At 39.7% G+C, this 23,169-nt stretch overlaps 1 protein-coding gene across 6 annotated transcripts in view; it reads right to left on the reverse strand.

Annotated features, from left to right (window-relative positions):
- Positions 1 to 23,169, reverse strand: part of NGF (nerve growth factor) — a 148,245-nt gene that overhangs the window by 80,320 nt on the left and 44,756 nt on the right. For 3 of the 6 annotated variants that reach the window (XM_040337394.1, XM_040337392.1, XM_040337393.1), the window contains exon 2: positions 3,177 to 3,320. The exons of 2 other annotated variants lie outside the window; for them this stretch is intronic. The gene's annotated coding sequence lies outside the window, so the exon portion shown is untranslated. The remainder of the gene's footprint in view (positions 1 to 3,176; positions 3,321 to 23,169) is intronic. One more of the 6 variants, XM_040337395.1, reaches the window with a different exon arrangement.

The raw sequence follows: 23,169 nt of genomic DNA on the forward strand, positions 1-23,169 counted from the left end.
ACAGAAAGCATGATGGGTAACTGCCCAACATAAAATCAGGGAGAACAAGAAGGAGCATGTCCAAGGTGCAAAATAAGATATATGATGGTAGTTTGCGAAGTACGATGTCACAGATTTTAGGGGCACTGGGAGTATCTGCACTATCATCTGAGCAACACTTGTTTAATTTTAAATGTTTTCAAGTTTGGTTTGATGCTTATAAATATATACACACACACACACACACAACCACACACACACAACCAAACATACACACATGTGCATACATATCCATCTTACAGTATATACTTCGTATACTCCTAGCATTGGGAAAGACATAATAAACTGACAACATTAACACCTTTTTGCTTAAAAGAAAACTGTTCTGCATGTAGTAACAGGAAGATTATTTTTAATTTCCTATTTTGCTGCTTTGCCTGTGGTGATTTTTTAATCACATTTATCTAAGCTTTGTTAATACAGGCATGTTTTAAAGATGAAGTAACTTAAGTTAAAGCATAAAAATGTATAATCTTCTTTTATATCTCCCATCCTATTTTTTTTTTTCATTTGTGATAGACACGTGGGAGTATGATGACAGAAAGCACAATAGTCTAGATCAGGGGTATTGAATTAAAATTCACAAAGGTCCGGTCGGTAAAAAATTTCTTCCAGCAGAGGTCTGAATGTCATGTCGGCACCTGTGGCGCATTTTCTTGTGTGCCAAGCCACATGTTGCTGCAACACCATACGGCTTGGTGTTTTTACTTTTCTGTGTTTCTCGCGAGTAGTGCAGCCCATTAAAATTAATGGGCTGACCTACCGACAACGTGTGCACCGAATGCACATGCACAGACCTGAACCCATTCTTACATCAGTGTCCTCAGTCCCCACTGCACATCGCAGTCCACTCCCCCTTCACATCAAGATCCCATCTTGATGAGTGTCCTCAGCTCCCCCTCACCATTCTCTACTTCCTTTAACAATTCCTTGACATCAACCCCCCCCCCCAACAGTACTGTCCTCTGCCCCTATTTAATCATACCCTCACATAACTGTCCTCAGTCCCCCTCCCCCACATTACAGTCTTCAGCCACCCAACGTTACTGTCTTCAGCCCTAACATTACAGTTCTCAGCCCCCTTTACATTACAGGCGGTCCCCTACTTACAAACATCTGATTTACAAACGACTCCTACTTACAAATGGCGGGAGGCAACAGGAAGTGAGAGGAAATCTACCCCTAGTAAGGGAAATTCTCTCCTGTAAGAGTTATTATGGGAAAATGTGTCTCCACTGATGCTTTATCACCAATCCTTGTTTCCCTAAAAAACCCACAGTTACAAAATCCAATTGTCACTGGGAAAGTGAAAGTGAGGTGAAATCTTCTACACTTAAAAGATTTACCTGTTCCAACTTACAAACAGATTCTACTTAAGAACAAGCCTACAGTCCTCCGTCTTGTTTGTTACCCGGGGACCGCCTGTACAGTCCTCAGCCCCCCTCACATTACTGTCCTCATTGTACTCCACATTAAGTTTCTCAGACCACCTGCCATATCACAGTCATTAGCCCCATAAATTACAGTCATTGGGCTCCTCCAAATGTTATGCTCTCAGCCCCCCCCCCCAAATTACAGTCCTCAGCCCCCTCACATTACAGTCCTTAGCTCCCCCACATCACAGTCATTAGCCCCCACATCACTGTCCTCAGCTCCCTTTTTACATCAGCCACCCTTTACATTAGTGTCCTCAACCCCATTTACCCCCCCTCCACTGTCTTAACTTACACAGACAAATTGGGGGGCAGGAGGCACAGCATGACTGGATGGAGGATGGGTGCTGCAAAATAGTGATTGGTTGCTAGGACTGCCCCGCTGTTAGCTTTGTGTAAATTACAGAGCAACAGCTGGGGGAAGAAAAGGCTCCTAAATGGCAGGACCACAGTGATTTGAATGGAACAGTGACTGGAACAGTCCGCATTTTGGACCGCTGTCCTTTATTTAGTGATGCCCGGTCTAGATCATAAAGGTCATTATTTTTATTTATTTTTTTACAGTCAAGATTTAAGAAATTAAATAGAGTCCTTTTTATCTGCCAAAAAATATGCAAATATTCTATATGAATATTTTATGTATACTATTTCCACTAAACAGGTGGAGGTAGGAGGTTGTCTCCTTTTTTACATATTTACAAAGATAGACTGAACGGTTTTGCCTGCTTGCTACAGAGCTGAAGAGTTAATGCTAAAATTACATACAGAGCTGAATAATTCAGAGGAGTGACTTGCCTTCCTTTTCCCCTCTGTTCAGGTAATTCTGCATAAATATATACTTAGAGACAGACACAAACGAATCTGCTGCAAATGTGCATGGTAACCAATCAGCTTCTAATTTCTGCTAGTTCAGTTAAGCTTTGACAATAATACCCTGGACCTGATTGGTTTCTATTCAAAGCTGCACCAGATTTTGTACTCTCCAGTTTTAGTAAATCTCCCCCCTAGTTACATCAGATATTGCATATAGTAAATTTTTGCTACTCTTTCCCTGTTGATTTACTTCTGATATAGACATTATTTTCCCTAATTAACAGACATTCTATGTATCATATAAACTGAAAACGTGCCTCTGCCTGTACCTGTGATGTCAGTATTTTTCCATGAACTATTCACCAACCTTAACAGAGTTGAACCTGAAATTATAAAGCAATAAACTGAGGTTTTCCTCAGGGACTATGGGTAGCCTACAATGCCCAGAAGGCCACCTTGTAAGAGGCAAGAGGAGGGAAAACAACAACAGGAATAAGGAGAAGATTTTTTTTTGGACAAAGTGGAAAGAGGGGTGGAGAGAAATGTGAAAGATGTGGGTGGGGTCCTAGGTTTAGATAGGAGGATTGATAAATAGGAAAGGTATACATGTGGGATGGCCAAACCTTAAAGACCCCAACTTTCCATTTCCATTTGTGATTTCCAGATCCATTATAGACATGCTTTGAATCTGGAACTAAATATATATGATTTTTGTATATACAAATGGAAAAAAAGATATAAAAAAGATATAAAACATTTTAAAAACTTACTGGCTTAAAAGAAAAAAAAAACTTAAAGTAAAACTCAAACCAAATTCATTACTTTCACTACAAAATTAACATATGGGGTTATTTTGATTTAAACCATGATATTATGTATTACACCACTCACCCAGGAAAAAGCCAGAAGAAATATGAAATGCCAAGACTGTGAAAAGCTTCACTGTTGTACTCCCCTGGACCTTGGTTCGTCTTGAGACTGTCAGACTACAGTACCTCTTGGCTCAGTTCCCTCTCACATCGTAGCGGATCTACCCTGAAATAGATGTAGCTCTATTATGCACATGTCAGCAGTGGATGGACAACAAGATCATCCGTGCGTTTATTATAACCAGATTGCAGAGGGCATATACAATTTTATAGAAACTAACTGCAGGTGACAAAAAAGTTTGACATCATCCAAAGCCCTAGATCTATAGTTTATTTTGAGAGGTTATCTATTTTAGCGGTATAACATTACGAAATATTTTAAAGGGTACTGACATATATGCTCACCACAGAAATCAATTGCATTTTTTTTTTAGATATGTCACATCTAGAGATTAGGGATGAGCAAAGTAATTGCAGCAAAAATTGATATTGCAGCTGGTGAATTTCACCAAAGCGGAAATGCTCTCTGAGCAAAAAATAAATAAAAACGTATATTTTTTTTGTGTGTTTTTACTGGGGGCATATTTAGGGTTTAGTTACATAATTTAGTGCTTCTTTGTATGTGTTTTTTCTCTTTTTTTGTTTTTGATAGTTATTCATGTTCCAGCTTAAAAATAAAAATGCCCCTTTTTGTTTTTAAAAAGGAGCAATTTTTGGCAAATTAACGGGTCCAGGATGGTTGAACGGAGCCATTCAAGGTTCTATGAACTCCAATGCATTTTGCATGAAAATGTAAGGTAAATGAAGACTCAATTTCACTCTTTTGTACTGAGATGACCAGAGAAAGCTATTTGATATGATGAATAAACTTCTATTTGTGATCCAGTTCTCAGAAACCAATCACAGAGAACACCAAGACTTAAAGGTCAGGTCAACTATATTAACATTTTACTTTCATCTGAAAAAGATCATTTGCATTCCCTGAGAACCTAATTTGAAGTTGCTGTACTATACAAAGTTTTTACATCTGTGATGGGTTTTAATACTATCAGGACTACTTTACACTACAAATGGTAATCAGGGCCGTCTTAATGAGCGGGCACCCCTGGGCTCAGCCCAGGGGCCCCAGCTGCATAAGGGCCCCCGGTCCCTGCACTTTACCTGTCCCCTTTTAAACATGTGCTGCTCTGCTAAGTCGATCGGGTCAGCAGGAGTGCCAGCGGTTCGGGGAGGCTGCCTGTAACACTCCCCTGCCATTTATTCAGTTAGGCTGTCCCTCTGGGATCTCCTGAGGAAGTCGGAGTTGGTGGGCGGAGTCGAGTGTGGCTGCCTTCTCCACTCCTCCCAAAGACACATTCACAGACTGAGGAGGAGAGACTACAGCAGCCCTGGGAGCGTTTGTATCCAGGAATACAGTAAGTGATTCACTAAGCACATTGTCACTACATACAGCCCTAACCTGTCATTATTTCACCATGTACTATACTATACTTCCCACATCCACCACTACACTGCCCTATACTACCCACATCCACCACTATACTGCCCTATACTACCCACATTCACCACTATACTGTCCTATACTACCCACATCTACCACTATACTTCCCTATACTACCCCCATCTACCACTATACTGCCCTATACTACACATATCTACCCCTATACTACCCACATCTACCACTACACTGCCCTATACTACCCACATTGACCACTACACTGCCCTATACTACCCAATCCTGCCATTTTACCACCTATACTACCCAAACCTGACACTATACATTACTACACCCTATACTGTACCCTGCTGACCTCCCCTTTACTGTGCCCCCTGATCCCCTACTGCATACAGTCCTACATAAATACAGGCCACTGAGAAGCAGGCTGGGAGATGCATTTATGACAGGGGGCAGTGTTTACAGGGAGGGGGATAGTTTAAAAAAGAAGTGGGAGCAGTGTGTACAGGGAAAAGGAGTCAGAGTATACAGAGGGTCAGTGTATATTGGGGGGGGGGGGTGTGGAGAAGGCAGCACAGTATTTATAGGGGGGATAATTCCCTGTTGTGTATATTTTTGTTTCTAGTTCGACTCAAAAGCCACACCCAATATGTAGCAACATTTATACAGACCCATTCCATGCCACCATGCCTATAGTGTGCCACAGGTCACTATCTCCCTGGTAGGGGCCCTAGTGCATTACTTTTCCCAGGGGCCCATGAACTTATTAAGATGGCCCTGATGGTAATGGTCGTGATAAAACATACAGTATATCACTGAACCTTGAATGGAGGATTTATTTTTTTGCTGGCTAACCGGTAAGTGTGAACAACACTAAACTACAATTAGTTTAAGTTTTTTTTTGCTGTACAAAGCCATTCCTTGTGCACCTTGTTCTAGAAGTTAGTTATGACTTACGTTATGGTGTGGGACACTTTAGTGTCATTGTGCTCTGCTGGGCTTCTGGTGTGCCCCTGCAACTTTAAGGAGGCTTCCTCCAAGCTTACAGTGCCTTGAAAAAGTATTCCCACCCATTGATTTTTTTTTGTGCACTCCACACATTTAACCTTTATGGAAGAGTGGCAAGAAGAAAGCCATTGTTGAAAGAATACAAATTTGAATTCCTGTTTGAAGTTAGCGAGAAGCCATGTGGGGGGACACAGCAAACATGTGGAAGAAGGTGCTCTGGTCAGATGAGACCAAAATTTAGCTTTTTGGCCTAAAAGCAAAATGCTATGTGTGGCGGAAAACTAACATTGCACATCACCCTGAACACACCATGGTGGCAGCATCATGTTGTGGGAATAATTTTTTTTAGCAGGGACAGTGAAGCTGGTCAGAGTTGATGGGAATATGGATGGAGCCAAATACAGGGCAATCTTAGAAGAAAACATGTTAGAGACTGCAAAAGATTAGGGCGAAGGTTCACCTTCCAACAGGACACCGACCATAAACATACAGCCAGAGCTACAAATAAATGGTTTCGAATAAAGTATATGCATGTGTTAGAATAGCCCAGTCAAAGTCCAGACCTAAATCCAATTGAGACTCTGTGGCATGACTTCAAAATTGCTGTTCACAGATGCGTTATTTTGAAAAGAAGAATGGGCAAAAATGTCACTCTCTAGATGTGCAAACCTGGTGAAGACATACCCAAAAAGACCTGCAGCAAAAGGTGCTTCTACAAAGAATTGTCTCAGGGGGGCTGAATACCAATGCATGCCACACTTTTCAGATATTTAGTTGTAAAAAAAAAATATATTATCATTTTCCTTCCACTTCATAATTATGTGCCACTTTGTGTTGGTCTATCACATAAATTCTCAATATTATACATTTAAGTTTTTGGTTGTAATTTCAAGGGGTATGAATATTTTTTCAAGGCCCTGTACCTGCCTATAATTTATAGATTTCTGTAAATGCTACAAAAAGGAGACTCTCATAAACTAGTGTTAAGACCACATTATACAGAGAGGCTTCGACACAGTGCAGCTTTCACATATATTTGCATTTAAAACCTCTGTTTTTAAGTAAATTGTTAAAGAGTGTAATTTGTTCTTTTTGCTGTATAGCTGGTGGTAAGTGTGCTTGGAAACATCTTTTGTTTTGTTTGTAGAACAATACACCACCAATTTTAAGAAGGACTACGTAAAGAGGAGACACGTACAACCAACCTAGTGTTCCATAAGGCCCCGTACACACGACCGAACATGTCTGCTGAAACTGGTCCGCGGACCAGTTTCAGCAGACATGTTCGGTCGTGTGTATGGCCGACCGGACAGGTTTCCAGCGGACATTTGTCCAGCCGACCCTTTTGCAGCGGACAAATGTTTCTTAGCATGCTAAGAAACATGTCCGCTGGAAGCTTGTCCGTCGGACATGTTCCGTCGTCTGTACAGACTCACCGTACATGTCCGATCGGCCGTCATCCCTCACATGTCTCGAATCCCTCACATGCGTCGAATAACTTTGACGCATGCGTGGAAGCATTGAACTTCCAGGGCCGCGCCCGTCGCCGTGTCATCATCGCGGCGACGGCGCGGCTTCATCACTGCGTATCGTGTACGCGCGGATTTCTGTCTGATGGTGTGTACAACCATCAGACAGAAATCTCTGGGCAGACATGTCCGCTGAAAACGTTGAGACCGTTTTAAGTGAACAGTCCGTCCGTCTGTACGAGGCCTTAGAAGACAAGCCATCATGTAACATGAGGTAGATGCAGGTGGAACTATACTAAATAAACAGGATGGCAATGTAGACCAGAAGCAGTATAGGTACGAAGGCCTAAGCTTTGTATACCGGAGCCTTTACTTCAGAAAATGAAACAAAAAAAAAAAAAGCCATGAAAAAAGTAGAAAATTTGGGGATACATATTTAACCTTAGTCATTAGGGCAAGGAGATAGACGGAGGAATATACACAGATAAGATGCAATCTCTTAAAGTATACTGTATGAAAATTAGAGCCTTCCAAACAGGAAATTAAATTAGAGACAGATTAAGGATAGATAGCATGAAAGCTACCAGGATATAATTTCTAAGTGATCCAGCAGACAACTTCACACTTGGAATATTGTATATAGGGAATGTCCCAGGAATAGTATGGGCAAGAAACACAACAGGATATAAGGAAGATGCAAAAAAAGTAAAAGGTATACATTTTATTCTATATATATATATATATATATATATATATATATATATATATATATATATATATATATATATATATATATATATATATATATACACACACACATACATACATACATACATACATACACACACACACATGAACATTTTGTATGTATATATATATTTTTCAATATGGAATCAAATGTATACCTTTACTTTTTTTTTGTATCTTCCTTATATCCTGTTGTGTTTCTTGCCCATACTATCCCTGGGGCATTCTCTATATACAAGTTTCTATTTGGGATGTGGCAAGATCCTTCAGGATCTTTCCTGAGTTTGTTTCTCTTCCTCCAATCAATTTTTCAATCACACCTGGAATATGGGGGTACATCTTGTTGAAGAGTTTACAATCCTGTGTCTCCCAATGGGCAATAAAAAAAATCCTGATTGCTACTCTTTGGACTTCTTACTCATAGGCTTACTAATTTAGCTTTTGTGATGCTATAGTTTTTTTGGAAAGAGGAGATGAATGGCTATCCTTCTAAAGTTATGTGCTTTTTTTATGCTGCTTTTATGTAATCCTAAATTGTATGCAACAGTGTCATCTAAAATACTTGTTAAAATCGGACTTTACAAAGCATGTACTACTGATGTATAGGATTATTTATGCTGATAATTTATGTGTAATTACAGGCCATATGATTGATGCTCAAGTAATGTAGGTAATAGCAGTTCTTAAAATATATGCCTTTAGCTACTAATACCATGCCAATGTATAACAAAGCAGCCGTTACATGATATTTTTACAGTAATCAGCCTTCCTCTCTAGCAGTATTTGCTGTGGATATCCAAGTATCACTATATATAGTACATCCAAAAAGAAGGTACAGCGCTGATGTGAATTAATTAAATTATGAATAAACCAAATAAATTGTGAAAAATAATCTGTGACTTGATGAACAAAACAAATTAATTATATGGTGAAAAATTCCTAAAAATGTCCAGAAGTGAAAGAGTAAATATGCTGATCCTCCACCAATCAATGATTGAATATAGGTGATAAAATAGCAAATGTAAATCAGTGAAAAAAAGTCCAATGGTAAAACCAAACGAGATTCTTAATCTTCCACCAAGAGAAAACACCCGTGTGATGGTATTCAATCTGCTTACCAGATTCACTGACCGTTAGTGCGGTCAGATAGAGCCCAGAGATCTTTTAAAGTCCTCTCAAGTGGACTATATAACAGCAGGTTACACAGATCGGATCATCTACTGCTCCAAAACTCCAGATAAAATGAGGATGCGCTCATGTATTCAAAGAGAAAGAACGAGAAATAGCTCCATAGTGAAGTATTGGATTGGTCCCCAGAGGCTGGCTCACTGGTTCAGTGATATGAACCAGTGGTATGAACCAGTGAGCCAGCCTCTGGGGACCAATCCAATACTTCACTATGGAGCTATTTCTCGTTCTTTCTCTTTGAATACATGAGCGCATCCTCATTTTATCTGGAGTTTTGGAGCAGTAGATGATCCGATCTGTGTAACCTGCTGTTATATAGTCCACTTGAGAGGACTTTAAAAGATCTCTGGGCTCTATCTGACCGCACTAATGGTCAGTGAATCTGGTAAGCAGATTGGAATACCATCACACGGGTGTTTTCTCTTGGTGGAAGATTAAGGCCCCGTACACACGGCCGAGGAACTCGACGTGCCAAACACATCGAGTTCCTCGGCCAGTTCAGCCCTGAAGCCGCCGAGGAGCTCGGCGGGCCGAGAGCTCCCATAGAACAACGAGGAAATAGAGAACATGTTCTCTATTTCCTCGTCGAGCTCCTCGTCGGCTTCCTCGGCCGAAAGTGTACACACGGCCGGGTTTCTCGGCAGAATTCAGCCAGAAACTCGGTTGGAAGCTGAATTCTGCCGAGGAAACTGGTCGTGTGTACGGGGCCTAAGAATCTCGTTTGGTTTTACCATTGGACTTTTTTTCACTGATTTACATTTGCTATTTTATCACCTATATTCAATCATTGATTGGTGGAGGATCAGCATATTTACTCTTTCACTTCTGGACATTTTTAGGAATTTTTCACCATATAATTAATTTGTTTTGTTCATCAAGTCACAGATTATTTTTCACAATTTATTTGGTTTATTCATAATTTAATTCATTCACATCAGCGCTGTACCTTCTTTTTGGATGTACGTTTTATTTTGCTTTGGGTATTTTGAGCAATAGGTACCAGCTGCTTTTGTCACTCATCATCATTTTTTATTATCACGTATTAGCGCAGTGTTTTCCTTTGGTTTTTCCTTAGGAATTTTTACATCACTATATATAGCACTTTCTAAAGTAATATTCCTTAAAATATAATTTGACCATACTTGTCTTCTGGGTCAAAGAAGCGCACTTCAGCACTCTTGTGATCCAGATTCAGCTGACAGCAGGCAAAGCATGGGGTAGAGGGCAACTTTTGGTGACACAGGGAGTGATATGTTGTTGAAATGTCATGCAATAATAAGTGGCATGTATACATATCTGTCTGTTTGACCACCTACTGTATGAACCACTGTATACCCTTGGACAACATTGTTTCTGTCTATGCTTTTTAATTTGATACTTAATAAAAACATTTTTTATCTGAAACACAATTTTTTCTCACTAATATATATGATATGCACCATCAAAATCTCTCCTCCTTCCCATTTGATTAATTTATTCTTTGGGATAAGGTGCCAATCCCACTGTGTGTTCATTCAACCACTAATCGGACAAAATCAACATGATCCCGTTTAAAGTGTGTAGCTGGGTGCTGCTCTCCTTCCCCACAAAATTCCCTCCTCCACTGGGTGTTCTGTCGATATGTGGAGAGTGGGTTGTGCTAAGGATCAGAGAGCACAGAGTGTACGTGAGGACACCTTTTTGGGTTAGTTAATGCCATGTGTTTATACCATTTAAAGCTTTATTAGCCTTGTGAAAGTATAGTTAATGGCTATATTATAAGTCAGTGTTTATCTGATTTAGTTCAGCATCTTTAAACATCTTCAGTTGCCGGTTTACCAATTAATGCATTGTTTAACTGCCTTGCCATAATACTTATATTTATTCTACTACCGATTGCTTGTGACTTATTTTGTGTGTACTGTTTTAGAGTGGTAACATAATAACACTTCAGTTACCCAGGTGTGATCGGCCTTCGACCTATAAGTGGGGAGGGGACCAAGCAGCTTAAAGAGTCCGCACAGAACAGAGTACCCATAATATAAAGCAACTCCTGTGGGTGTAAGTGCTACATGTGTATTTAGAAAAACTGTTATATAATCCACTGATCCCAGGCATGGTTATAGGACTGGTTAGGTTTTTTGGTAAATGTAGATTTTTTCCAATGATATCTTTATAATGAAGGCATCCACAGAGTTATTCTTCCAGATAATTGGACCACCCTCTACCCTTGTGTAACAGACAGACTTGCAGTTGTCAAGTGCAATGATTGCCACACTCTAAAGCCCTGTACACGAGGCCGGGATTCCCAGCGGTATAAAGTCCGCCATGAATCCCGATGGGAAAACTGCGGAGGGAGCTTTGGCCGGGAATCCCAGCTGTATGTACAGGGCTTACGCTTCATCGGCACTGTCTCGCAGTGTTTTCCATTGGCAAGTGTAGTAAATCTGGCGAAAAAAAAACAACAGGAATCACGGCAGGAAAATAGAGAGCAGGTTCTCTATTTTTCCCAACGGGATTCCTGGCAGTTTTCCCGGAGAGGGAGCATAGACACGCCCAGTTTTCACAGAAAAACTCTCTCCCCAGCAGTTTTCTTGTCGGGAAAACCAGTCGTGTGTACGAGGCTTCAGTCCATCGACACTTCCTCTAGCTCTTTAACTGAAAGTTTCTACCATGGTACAAAAATGAGCTGGAAGAAGAGCATGCAGGAACATGTGCATTGCATGTGCATTTCACCACTTGCAGTTGCAATGCTTTGCAGGCTCATTTAAAAAAAAAAATGCAAATTTTGCATTTAGAGTGTATATATTTATTTTTGTATTACAAAATATGGACTTGGCCTTTAGGACAGCTAAATTAATTAAAAGTACAGAGAACCTTGCCTTCTGTGTGCAAATAGTGGCCAAACATACCCCCTGTTGAGTCAGACCTATATCAGCAAATTTCATGCTGTAAGCTGATTTTAGAGCTCTAGTTACATATACAGAGAGACCATAGATTTCACAAAAAAGCAAAGGTTATCTACAGCTTCCTGGAAGGGGACAGGATTTCCTCCTCAGGCAATGGGTGCTTTAAAAAAAAAAACAGTAGGGGCGACCGGCCATACATCGATCAAAAATTTGATCCATGCATGGGCAGGCTGGTTGTACAGAAGTCAATCTACTGGTTGACTTATGTACAACCAGCCTGTCAGGTTTTTTCCTGACTGATCAGTGCCGCCAGCTATATCCAGGAACACTGATCAGTGTATTTTGATGGCGGGAAGTCAGCCCACCATCAGAACACAATAGCACAATGGGTCCTTTTTTTATAACATGTTGAAAAAAAAAAGTTTGATATGTGGCCAGCTTTAGCCCTTGTTCATATTTTGTTTTAATGTACCTGGAATGTTTTTCGAAGATTTAAAATACAAGTTCATTTGAGTTTTAAATCTCTGGAAATACATTAGAGAAACCAAGGACAGTGACCCAGTCTGTATGAGGCAGTATTTTGTCTTAAGCTGGAGTCCATTCCAGAGAGAATTTTAGCTTTTGAACAGTAGCTTTAAAAAGATTTGTCCTTCATAAAATGTCATATATGCAGCAGATTAAATATTTGAAAAGATTTAATGCATAATCAAATATCCTAATCCGGTAATTACCCTTTGGAATTAGAAAATCTTTATTTTTTTCTTTGACCGCATTGCAATTCACCCAACATTCAGTGCAAGGGACTTTAGAGGTCAAGCCCAAGACCCATTAACTAAATCCTATTGTACTGCTTTGAACAGGCTAAAGTATTGGATCTGCAAAGTTCAGCAGCCACAAAGACATCTATTCAGTCAGTAGGAACCTCATCTTCCTTACAATCCTTGGCATCGTGTCCAGACTAAAATTTTTCAATATTCATAAGCTTAAGTCACGCAAAGCAGTCATAAACTATATGACCATACATAATATACATTTGTTCATGGGCCATTACCCAAAGAGACACTTTTTGTATCATCCACATATGAACAGAAGTATAAATTCCACAGGGAACAGATGAACAGGAAACTAGTTATGAAAAATAAAAATGTTGCTGCTGTATGTTTTAAAAAGGCACCAGATTTTAAATTAAATTTAAGTGTAAATTAATGTAATAATATCCCAGTTGAACACAAGTGTTTGCGACAAGACTATTCAAAAACCCACTATATTTTAAATAAAGAATTAGCAGAGTAACTTGCCATAAATATACTGATTCGGCCTTTGCCAAAACATATTGAAAATAGCTTAAAATTTCACAAGTAGCTGGAAGTACATTAGCAAAAATATATCATCCTTCCTTGCTGACATATTTTTATGAGAAGATGTATAGGTGACTGGTCTGGGAAAAAGGGAAAGCAAATCCCTTACTGCTGCAATAAAGGATGAAATAAGGGGAAATGTATTAGAGGCAAAAGCTTTTTAGTTAAAAATGTAATGCTATATGGAATAACAACACTAATGGAGATCTGCGCGACTAGTGGAAAAACAAAGCAAGATATACAATGTTGCACTATAGTATCATGTGTAATAAGATAATTAGGCACCTGGGTGGCTAGATGAACTTGTCCACACTGTATCCTAATAGCAGCTCAGTGCCTCAAAATAGAACTGTAAGAGAAAAGTAGTGCCTTTGGGCAAAACAAATTTATTTACCCGTAATGTGAATTTTTTTTTTTTAAATGGTCATTAAAAACGATCGGGCCAGATTCACAGAAAAAGTACGCCGGAGTTTCTGCTGATACTCCGGCGTACTTTCAAATTTTCCGCGTCGTATCTTTAGTTTGAATTCTCAAACCAAGATACAACGGCTTCTGCCTTCGATCCGACAGGCTTCGTACGCCTTCGGATCGTAGGTGTAATACTTCGGCGCCCGCTGGGTGGACTTTGCGTCGTTTTCCGCGTCGGGTATGCTAATTAGCTGTTTACGGCGATCCACGAAGGTACGCGCGTTCGTCGCATTCTCTTACGTCGGCTTTTCCCGGCGTAAAGTTACAGCTGCTATTTCGTGGCTTATATTTAGACTGCCCATGCTAATGTATGGGCGTCGTTCCCGCGTTGAATTTTTAATTTTTTTTGCGTAAGTCGTCCGTGAATAGGAAAGGACGTAACGCACGTCGCCGTTCAAAAGATTACGTCGGTGTGACGTCATTTCGCGCAAAGCACGGCGGGAAATTTCAAAACAGAGCATGCGCAGTACGTTCGGCGCGGGAACGCGCCTAATTTAAATGATACACGCCCCATTTGAATTAGGCGGGCTTGCGCCGGATGGATTTACGCTACGCCGACGCAAGTTTACAGGCAAGTGCTTTGTGAATCAAGCACTTGCGCTTAAAACTTGCGGCGGTGTAACGTAAATGGGATACGTTAGGCCGCCACAATTGTATGTGAATCTGGCCCGATCGTGTGTAGACTCCAGAGCATTTTTCATGACGTGAAAAATGGCCATTAAAAATTTAGAACATGCTCAAAATTTTTGCGTCTCTCACCAAACTTTTACTAACATGAAATTAGCAAAAGCAGCCCAAAGAGTGGCGCCATCTGAATGGAACTTCCCCTTTATAGTGCCGTCGTACGTCATAGTGCTTTGCTCGAGCATTTTTTTGTTCACCATCATGTGTATGCAAGGCAGGTTTGACAAGAATCACGTCGAAAAAAAGTCGTTTTTTCTAGGACATTAAAAATGGTTGTTTGTACGCGGCTTAAGAATAAGTGGAGATTTAGCAGTGGTTCTCTCAAGCTAAATAGATAGATAACCCTGTAAAATGGTTTATCCAGAAACATGTCCATCCATCAGTTAGAACTTAAGCATTTGGAATAGAAAATTCAACGTCCAAAACAGGAGCACAGGATGCTGCTTATTCATGGGCAGCAAGTTAGCAGATCACCTAAAAGTGCTCTTTTACTGCTAGTTAAAAACATGCAATTATGTTATGTATATTGTCTTGGTACAAGTGCACTTTAACCCCTAAACTAATCCCCAGCATTAAAGTGAAACATCACTCTTAATCAACATTGACTATTTGTAATCCTGATGCTGCTAGCATTAGTAAATAGTATATCATATTTACTTGATTCAAGCTTTATTTTTTACATTTCTTCAGTTACTGTACTTCCTAGTTTCCAGGCCTAAGCAAATTATGTCATACATCTCAGGAGTTTTCAGTTGGGGAGGATGGGTTTTCTCAGCAGATGGATAAGGGCAGATGGAATCCAGGAAGTAAATTCTATATAAATAATTGCCCATTACTCAAGATGGTGACAACTAGAAGTGCTAGATGGTGTTTGTCAAAGTGATTTCTCAGCAAAATAAAACATGGACACTCCTGGGACGCCCAGTGGAGGGGACATCAAAGCAATTGAAAAAACTGATTGCTTTTATATTTGTTGCAGCAAGAATATCCATTGCCAAATCATGGAAATCCCCTACAGTTCCGTTTTACTTATTGAAAGCCAAACTATCTTGGATAATGGTAAATGAACGCTTATCAGCTCTTAGGGATGACAAGATTGCTTGGTTTAATACAGTATGGGATCCCTGTATTAAATATCTTACAACCACTTAATGCTCTGGTCTGACCCCGAGTATTCCTCTTTTAAAAATGAAGTGCACCCCACTTTTCTTTCCCTCTTTCTATTTCTTCTTCCTTTTGTTTCTTTGGTTCTCTCTTTTCCCTTCTGGTTTGAATTTGTTACTTTCAGACCCATCTTTTGGGGTTCCGTGGAAGTTCAGTTAAAGGTTTCTAAATCTGATTTGTATTTGACTATAATAATTAAATTATGCAACGAGGAAACTCAAATACACAACTAATTTCTTAGCTACATGATTGAATCCCCAAGGATTTATATATGTATGAGTTTTATGCATATACAAACATTTTATGCAATAACTAATGTTGCTTATTGTACTTTTATTTAAAGTGCAATGACAAATGTTGTTTATTGTACTTTTATATGAAATTTTCAATAAACATATTGGAAAATAAAAATAAAACATGGAGACATAGATGGATGGGTAAGCTTGCTTTAAAAATGTTATTACATAGTGGTTTTGGTTTGTGGTTTATGGATGCAGTTTAGTTCTGCTTGAAATAATCCATTCAACATCATATTCACCTTGCCCCGTGAAGGGAACCTCAACACTAAGACAACTCCTGTACAATGAAACACAACATGTGGAGCTGATCCTAGCTCCAGAAGTTACAAATTTAGCAGCGTATGTAGGCAGCCTTGTTGGCTTTATTGACAGATATACAGTATGTGATGTGCTATCAAAATTTACTATAGTATGGTCCTTGCTTCCGGAATAGTCACTAATAAAATATCAGTGGCCATTTGATAATTATTTTAACATGCAAAGAACAAAAAATAAAAAGGTGCAAACCCTCAGAACTGATGATCTTTCATTACAGGACTAGTGCTTTCAAAGTTATTAGTTTTGATAGGGAGAATGGTGCACAGTACAGTTGTAACAGATTGAACATATTTAGTAAGGGTGTATTCAACCGTTTATGCGTACAGGGAGTGTGCACTATAGGTAAAACAACATTGTGACCTAATTCTTTTTCACATATATCAGTCTTTTTCAGATTCTTGGTTGACTGAGCATTTGCCAAGCATAGTCACCTACACTGAAAAGCACTGAATAATTTTAAAGTTCATTCAAGTTTCAGGAATGCTTTGATAGATTATTTACATAGTATAGGATGATGAGATGTTCCAAAGAGACTCTCAGGTACCAAACATAATGATCAAGTCTAAACCTGCATAGACGTATATATTCAAAATCAGACTTAAAGTAAAGTGGGTGCATCTTGTTAAAATCAATTTAAGGCTTATTCGTGATGAATATCCTCTTAAAATCTGTCAATGAAACCTAAACTCGCAGAATGTCCAGGTAATCAGTTGCTTTGAATGAAAGATTCTTATTACTAATTGTTCAAGGGTGGTTCCTAGTTTCATTGTATTAACCATTCACTACAGTATAAATGTAATGTTACACATCGTTATTTTGTACTTTTAGCTAGTCTTAAAAGTTTGCAGGCAGTTATTATTATTATTTAAGTATGTATCAGTACATCATTTTTAATATCCCTTGAAAGTATTGTACTAAATACCTGTGACAGATTATTAATATATGATGATATATCCACAATACACACATATGAAACAACATGGAAGACAGTTCACTGTAATCCATGTGAATCAATGAATGTCAAAACTGACATCAAGCGGCCAAAAGAAGAAATGATTGGCTGCCATTAAAAACTAGAGAAAAAAGGAAGCAATATTCCCAGCTTTCCAATGGGCCATGTGTTGAAACACTGTAGCTTTGCTTCTCCTAGGTCGCTGCAGGCATTCCACGCTTCTGACTATGCAGAAGAACTGCTCTGTCATCCCAGGCTGTGGTTCCTCTTGCTCACTTGTACATAACAGACCATACAAACTGGTGGGTGAAACTTTACTTTTTATTTTATTTTTTTGCAGTGCAGTGTGCAAAAACTAAAGACCATTTGTAAAAAAAAAGGGGGAATGTGAACACACAAAAAAGTGCACTTACGCTGTGTCTATAACCCCCTGAGGTTCAAGACTCCTGACAGGGGTAAGGCACACTCAGTCCATCTAGCTAAAAGGCCTTGCGGACCACACTCCTCTTGGTCAGCTGATGCCAACTAAATATTACTAAGTAAGGGGCTTTCCCGAAGAAATATCCCCCAAGGCAGGAAAAAAAGGTCATACAACCTGCCCCAAGACTACAGAGAAGGCTCAAAGACCCCCACCTTCCATCCTTAGTAAAAAGGAAAACACATACAGTATATAAGTGCAGAGTGACATATGTGGAGAGCAGATAAATAAAAAAAAAAAAAAAGTGTGAGTATGAGTGAATTTGCTAGCCATTGCGGTCTGGAAAACTTTTGGCCCGGCCTTGGCCACAAGGTTTAGCCCATGAGGCATAGTGCAGAAAACAATGGGTGTTGTGGCCTAGTGCTGTTTTACACAGTGTGGTCCCAAACCCATAGTTCTACTCTGGCACCCCCAGCACACCACTCCAGCGGGGGCTTGACACCACGGGTCTCTGCCTTCCCAGACCCTTACCAGACAAGGTAGCAGTCAAATCAGGAGGCACTGGGCCCTTCAGAATCCGTCACTAGGGAATTATCCTTGCCTTTACTGCCCAGGAATGCTCCACTTTCTATTTCCACTGGAAGATCTCTCATGGCCCCCCATCCAGCAGGGGTACTATACAGCCAGTTATAGCAGAATGATGGGGGAGCATCTCTACTGGACACTGATAAGGACAGACATTACACTTGGTCTTAGCATAAAGACCAAGAATCAGCAGGTGGGAGAAATAACAGCATGCAGCAGAGATAAAGAGGTAGTTGACACATCTGAGTGGTGAAATATTTGCCTTGGTCAGGGAACAGCAAAGTGGCAGTGTTTTAACAAAGAGGTAAACATAATATCTCTTCTTTTACAGAGTTGCCATTTGTGTAAGGGACCCTGTGGTGAGAGGGTCACTTTAAAATAAAGAGCAGGCTGTTAAAAACAAATTCTATCAAATTTTTAATGATTGTTCCACATAAGTAAGAAAATAACTTGGCTTCCTCTTTTAACCATGCTTAAATTGCATTCAATGAAATCAGATCATCAATCAAACGAACTGTTAATATTTTGCTTGTTACACAAAATCTTTCTAATGCAGATCACTGAATGTCTACAACATGAAGTGAAGCAGAAGATGAAAACAATGTTTATGTGGCTATATTTAGCAGTGGTGCATGGTTGGAAGGTAATCATGTTTAGAGTGTAGTCAAAATTGTAAGCTGCTCTGATAACTTTTATGTGATATTATGTTTGGAAGCCTGCAAATCCAAAGAACAAAAAAGGAGGACAAAGCTACGTGCAGACTGGCCTGTTAATCATTTTGTTTCCATGACTGGGAAAACGTACAAAATGTGGCCTTCAACTGCTGTACGTGAACAAATTAACAACAGTAATAACAAGTATGTTTTTTGATAGGATCTTGTCAGAAATCTATGTCACCGACCAGGCTAAATAAAATATAAATCATAGAATATGACATCAGAAAACCAGGCAGAGGAAAAAAGGATAGCACCATAAAATCAGTTTCTTTGAGTTCATTAAGGGGCACTGAATTGAGTTATTCGGAAACAACTGGGTTATACTGCCCCTTACAGGAGAACTATCCCACTCCCATAATTGTAGCAAACGCAGTTTTAGGAGTAGATTACAAAAAGAGTGGGGTGGGATCACTCTCCCTTAAGGAACTCCAAGAATCATATTTTATGTTAAGTAAAAAATTCTGTTTACTTCTTCATTCATTGAGGGACACAGGATCCAGTTATTCTGAGACAAATGGAATGTCCTAAAGAAGTTCAAATGAGGAGTGAGCAGCAGTAACAAAACACTAGCAGGCTCACATAACACAAACAATAGAACTGGGAGTAGCCTTTGGCTCATAGAGCTTCTAGAAGGACCTTGCACTCACAAGGTGGCATCAGCTAAGGTCTGAACATCCACCAGGTGGAATGTGTGAATAGAAGACCAGGTGCCAGCCTTGTGAATCTGGGAAACAGCTGTCTGATGCTGAAAACCCCTAGAAGCACTCACAAACCTAGTAGATTATGCTTTATTAAAAGCATTATTTTTTAAAAGGTGGAACCTTGTCCTCAATGGCTAAGTTCAACTTTGTAAAAAAAAAAACCTATGCAATCAAGGGGCCCTTATACTTTTACAAACACTGTTTACTTTTAAAATGTGGATATTAAATTAAGTGCCACACACCTGTTGGTCCATCATGGCTTACCCACAATCTGACTGAAAAACTACCAATGGTGGAGATTCATGCCATCCTGCCTGTTATCTGAAATGCCGTGCTTGTTGGGCATGCTCCCACTATCACTGAACCAAGCATTCTCCATTCTCCTTCATAAATGCGCAGTGCAATCTCCAACCCCCATAGCAGCAGAGCTCACCTTATCTGCTCATTTGACAGGGGGAGCACTGTGCATGCGTGAGTCTCAAAAGAGGGAGACAACTTGTTCCAGGTATACTGGAATGCATAGTGTGGATCTCTACCATAAGTCATTTTCAGCCAGGCTGTGGGGGGTCTAAAGGCATGGCACCTAAATTAAGCTCCAAATTTTAAAATGACACAGTGTTTAGAAAGTACTAGTGAACTTTCCACCTTAAGACCATAAGTCTGAACGATAACCAGTCTAAGCCGCCTATAATTGGTGGAAGCTAGTGTAGCGCCCATGTACTTTATGGTATTGGTTCTAGTCAAATTTAAGTATAGATCGGAGTATAGTTAGACTCTGATCCTGATTTTTAGGTGTAAGAATAGGGTCTATGTCTCTGATTGGCTGTGCTGTTGGTCATTCTGCTGCATCGGGGTGTTCTTCCAGCCCCGGTGCTGCAGGTGGCAGCAGTGGAGTCGAGGTTTGGGTGCTCTTCCCAGCAGCCAATCACAAGGGTTTGTCCTCGCTGTGCATGCTGGGGAGGGGTATTTATGGGACAGATGTCATTGGTTCTGGGGTCTTCTTCTTCGAGTATGGCACCCACCTTTAGGGTGGCCACATCACGGCGCTGATCACCTGTCAGTCGATACCTGGGCGACAAGTTGGAGACCCAGACATAACTCAACCAAGGAGGCATATCTCCAAGAACCCTACCCAAAGGGGACCTGTGGCAGAGGTATCTTCTGAGGCTCTTTGAGAGGGGTCTGTGGCAGAGACTTTCTCCCAAGTTCAAGTTCACCAAGGAGGTCTGTGGCAGAGACTTATTCCTATAATTGTCTGAGTGATACTCCGGCTGCCAGGTCAGTGAGAGAGGCCTGTCCGGGTACACTGAACCCACTCCGGCGGGAGTGGTGCAGAGAAGTGTTACGTTTGGGAGCAGGATTGTTTCCTATGATAACGCCTGAATCCGCTATTCTTTCTCCTTTCAACTTTACTTTCCTCATCACAAGTTTTATTGTTTTTACCCGGCTGGGTAATAAAGAGCACAGCAAAAGAGCACCTGTTGTGGACATTCCTTTACTTCTGTTTATACGCATCACTCGCCCCTAGAGAATTCGGAGGAGCCACGAGGTAACACGCCGCCCAAAAATCCAGCAGCTCCACTGGGGTAATGCTACACTAGTTCTCCTTCATGCGGACCATCTCGAATGACAAAATAGATAAAAGTATAAAAATAAATACAGTTATAAACCATTCAAAAACTGTCTTCAGCAACAAAGGTGCAGTCAGTATGAATACTTTAAAAAGGATCCAAATGCTGTATGGCACTGTAACCATGGTCTATCAGATCAAAAAACAGTCATATCCCCATGGATAATCTGATGAGATGATAAATCCAAAGTACAGAAGATGATATCATAAATAACAATCCACTTTATTGTGCTATAATCATAGTAAAAACCATATCCACTTCCATGTGACCAATGGATAATTAACTTGTATACAGGAGAGCTTACATCTACCCTGGTAGCTCAGTGGTGTATGATGAAGCCATCTGGAACAAGCAAAGGTAGGTGAAAGGTAGGTGAAGCTGATGTGGAAATTGGTATGCTGGCCAGGACAGAGTACCTGGAAATAGCATGGTCGGAGGTTGCATCACCCTAAGCTGTGTCACCAGAAGTGACATGCCATTTATGATACAGAAGTGTTTGGGGTGGATAGAAGCATCCCAAGACCTCCAGGAGATGCATTTTGAGGCATGTTAGGTTTCATTCAAATAGTGTCTCAGTACCCTGAAATTCAAGGATGCCTTGAAAAAAAATGCACCATAAATCTCACTTGTTATATTGTGATCCACTTCTCCTCACCCTTCTCATCTCCCTATAAGACCCGGTTCACACTGGGGCGACTCGTCAGGCGAAACAGCCGCCTGACAAGTCGCGTCCCATTGTAGTCAATAGAACCGTTCTAATAGGAGCGACGCAAGTCGCTCCGACTTAGAAAAAGGTTCTTGTACGACTTCGGGGGCGACTCGGGGCGATTTGCATTGACTTCTATACAGAAGTCATTTTGCAAGTCGCCTTAGAAGGCGTCTTCAGGTCACCTGGCCGAGTCGCCCCCGAAGTCGTGCCGCCCCAGTGTGAACCGGCTCTAAAGCCACACTTTACACTTTGTGGCCAATAGAAAAACAAGAACAGAAGGCAGTGGACCACAGAGTGGCCAGAGGAGCTGCTATCTATATTTCTTATAATAAAGCGTCTCTTATTTTCAGGATCCTGGGGGATTATATGAATAAGATTTGTCACCAGATTACTATGGATTAGAAGACAACTCGATTTAGCAGACAATTACCGTATGTATATATATATATATATATATATATATATATATATATATATATATATATATATATATATATATATATATATATATTTTTATATATATATATATATATATATATATATATATATATATATATATATATATATATATATATATATATATATATATATATATAGTATATACGTTGTATACAGCATATGCAGAATGAAAACATATTTCTGTAGTCTTATGACTTTTTCTTAAATGTTTTATCTTCAAATACAGCTCGAAATATTTACAACCACACATTCTTTTTCCCTATTTTGTATACAAAATAAAAAGTAAAATGCATATTTTAGGACAGCCAGAAATCACTTGTTCCAGAGGGATTTATTCCTCACATTTTGAATTTCATAGGAAGACATGCAAATCCATTCTTTTATTCCCCCTGTGGCCATTGACATAGCTAAATGCAGGGAACCATATGTCTGATTTACAAATACTTTTTTCACGTTTAGACTCCTAAAATGTAAACATGTGTTATGTGGTTAATAAAGGTTAATTAGCATTCAAGTGTATGTCAAATCAAAAAGAAGAAGAAGAAAAAAAAAAAAAGTACATAAGGCTTAATGTACACAGGATGTTTTACAAACTCCCCTGAACGATTTAACTTGACAGATAGTAACCAACTCTTTTGCCGCGTTTGCGATTAGAAGCGTTTTTTTTCTAAATAATAAAAATAAATAAAAATAAAACGCCTGTAAATGAAACGCGGCTAAACACAAGTTACTGTGTTTACAAGTGGTTACAGGCGTTTGACATTTCAAATGTCTCTAAATATCCTTGCTGAACACTT

The sequence above is a fragment of the Rana temporaria genome, chromosome 2, assembly GCF_905171775.1.
Source record: "Rana temporaria chromosome 2, aRanTem1.1, whole genome shotgun sequence".
NCBI lineage: Eukaryota > Metazoa > Chordata > Amphibia > Anura > Ranidae > Rana > Rana temporaria.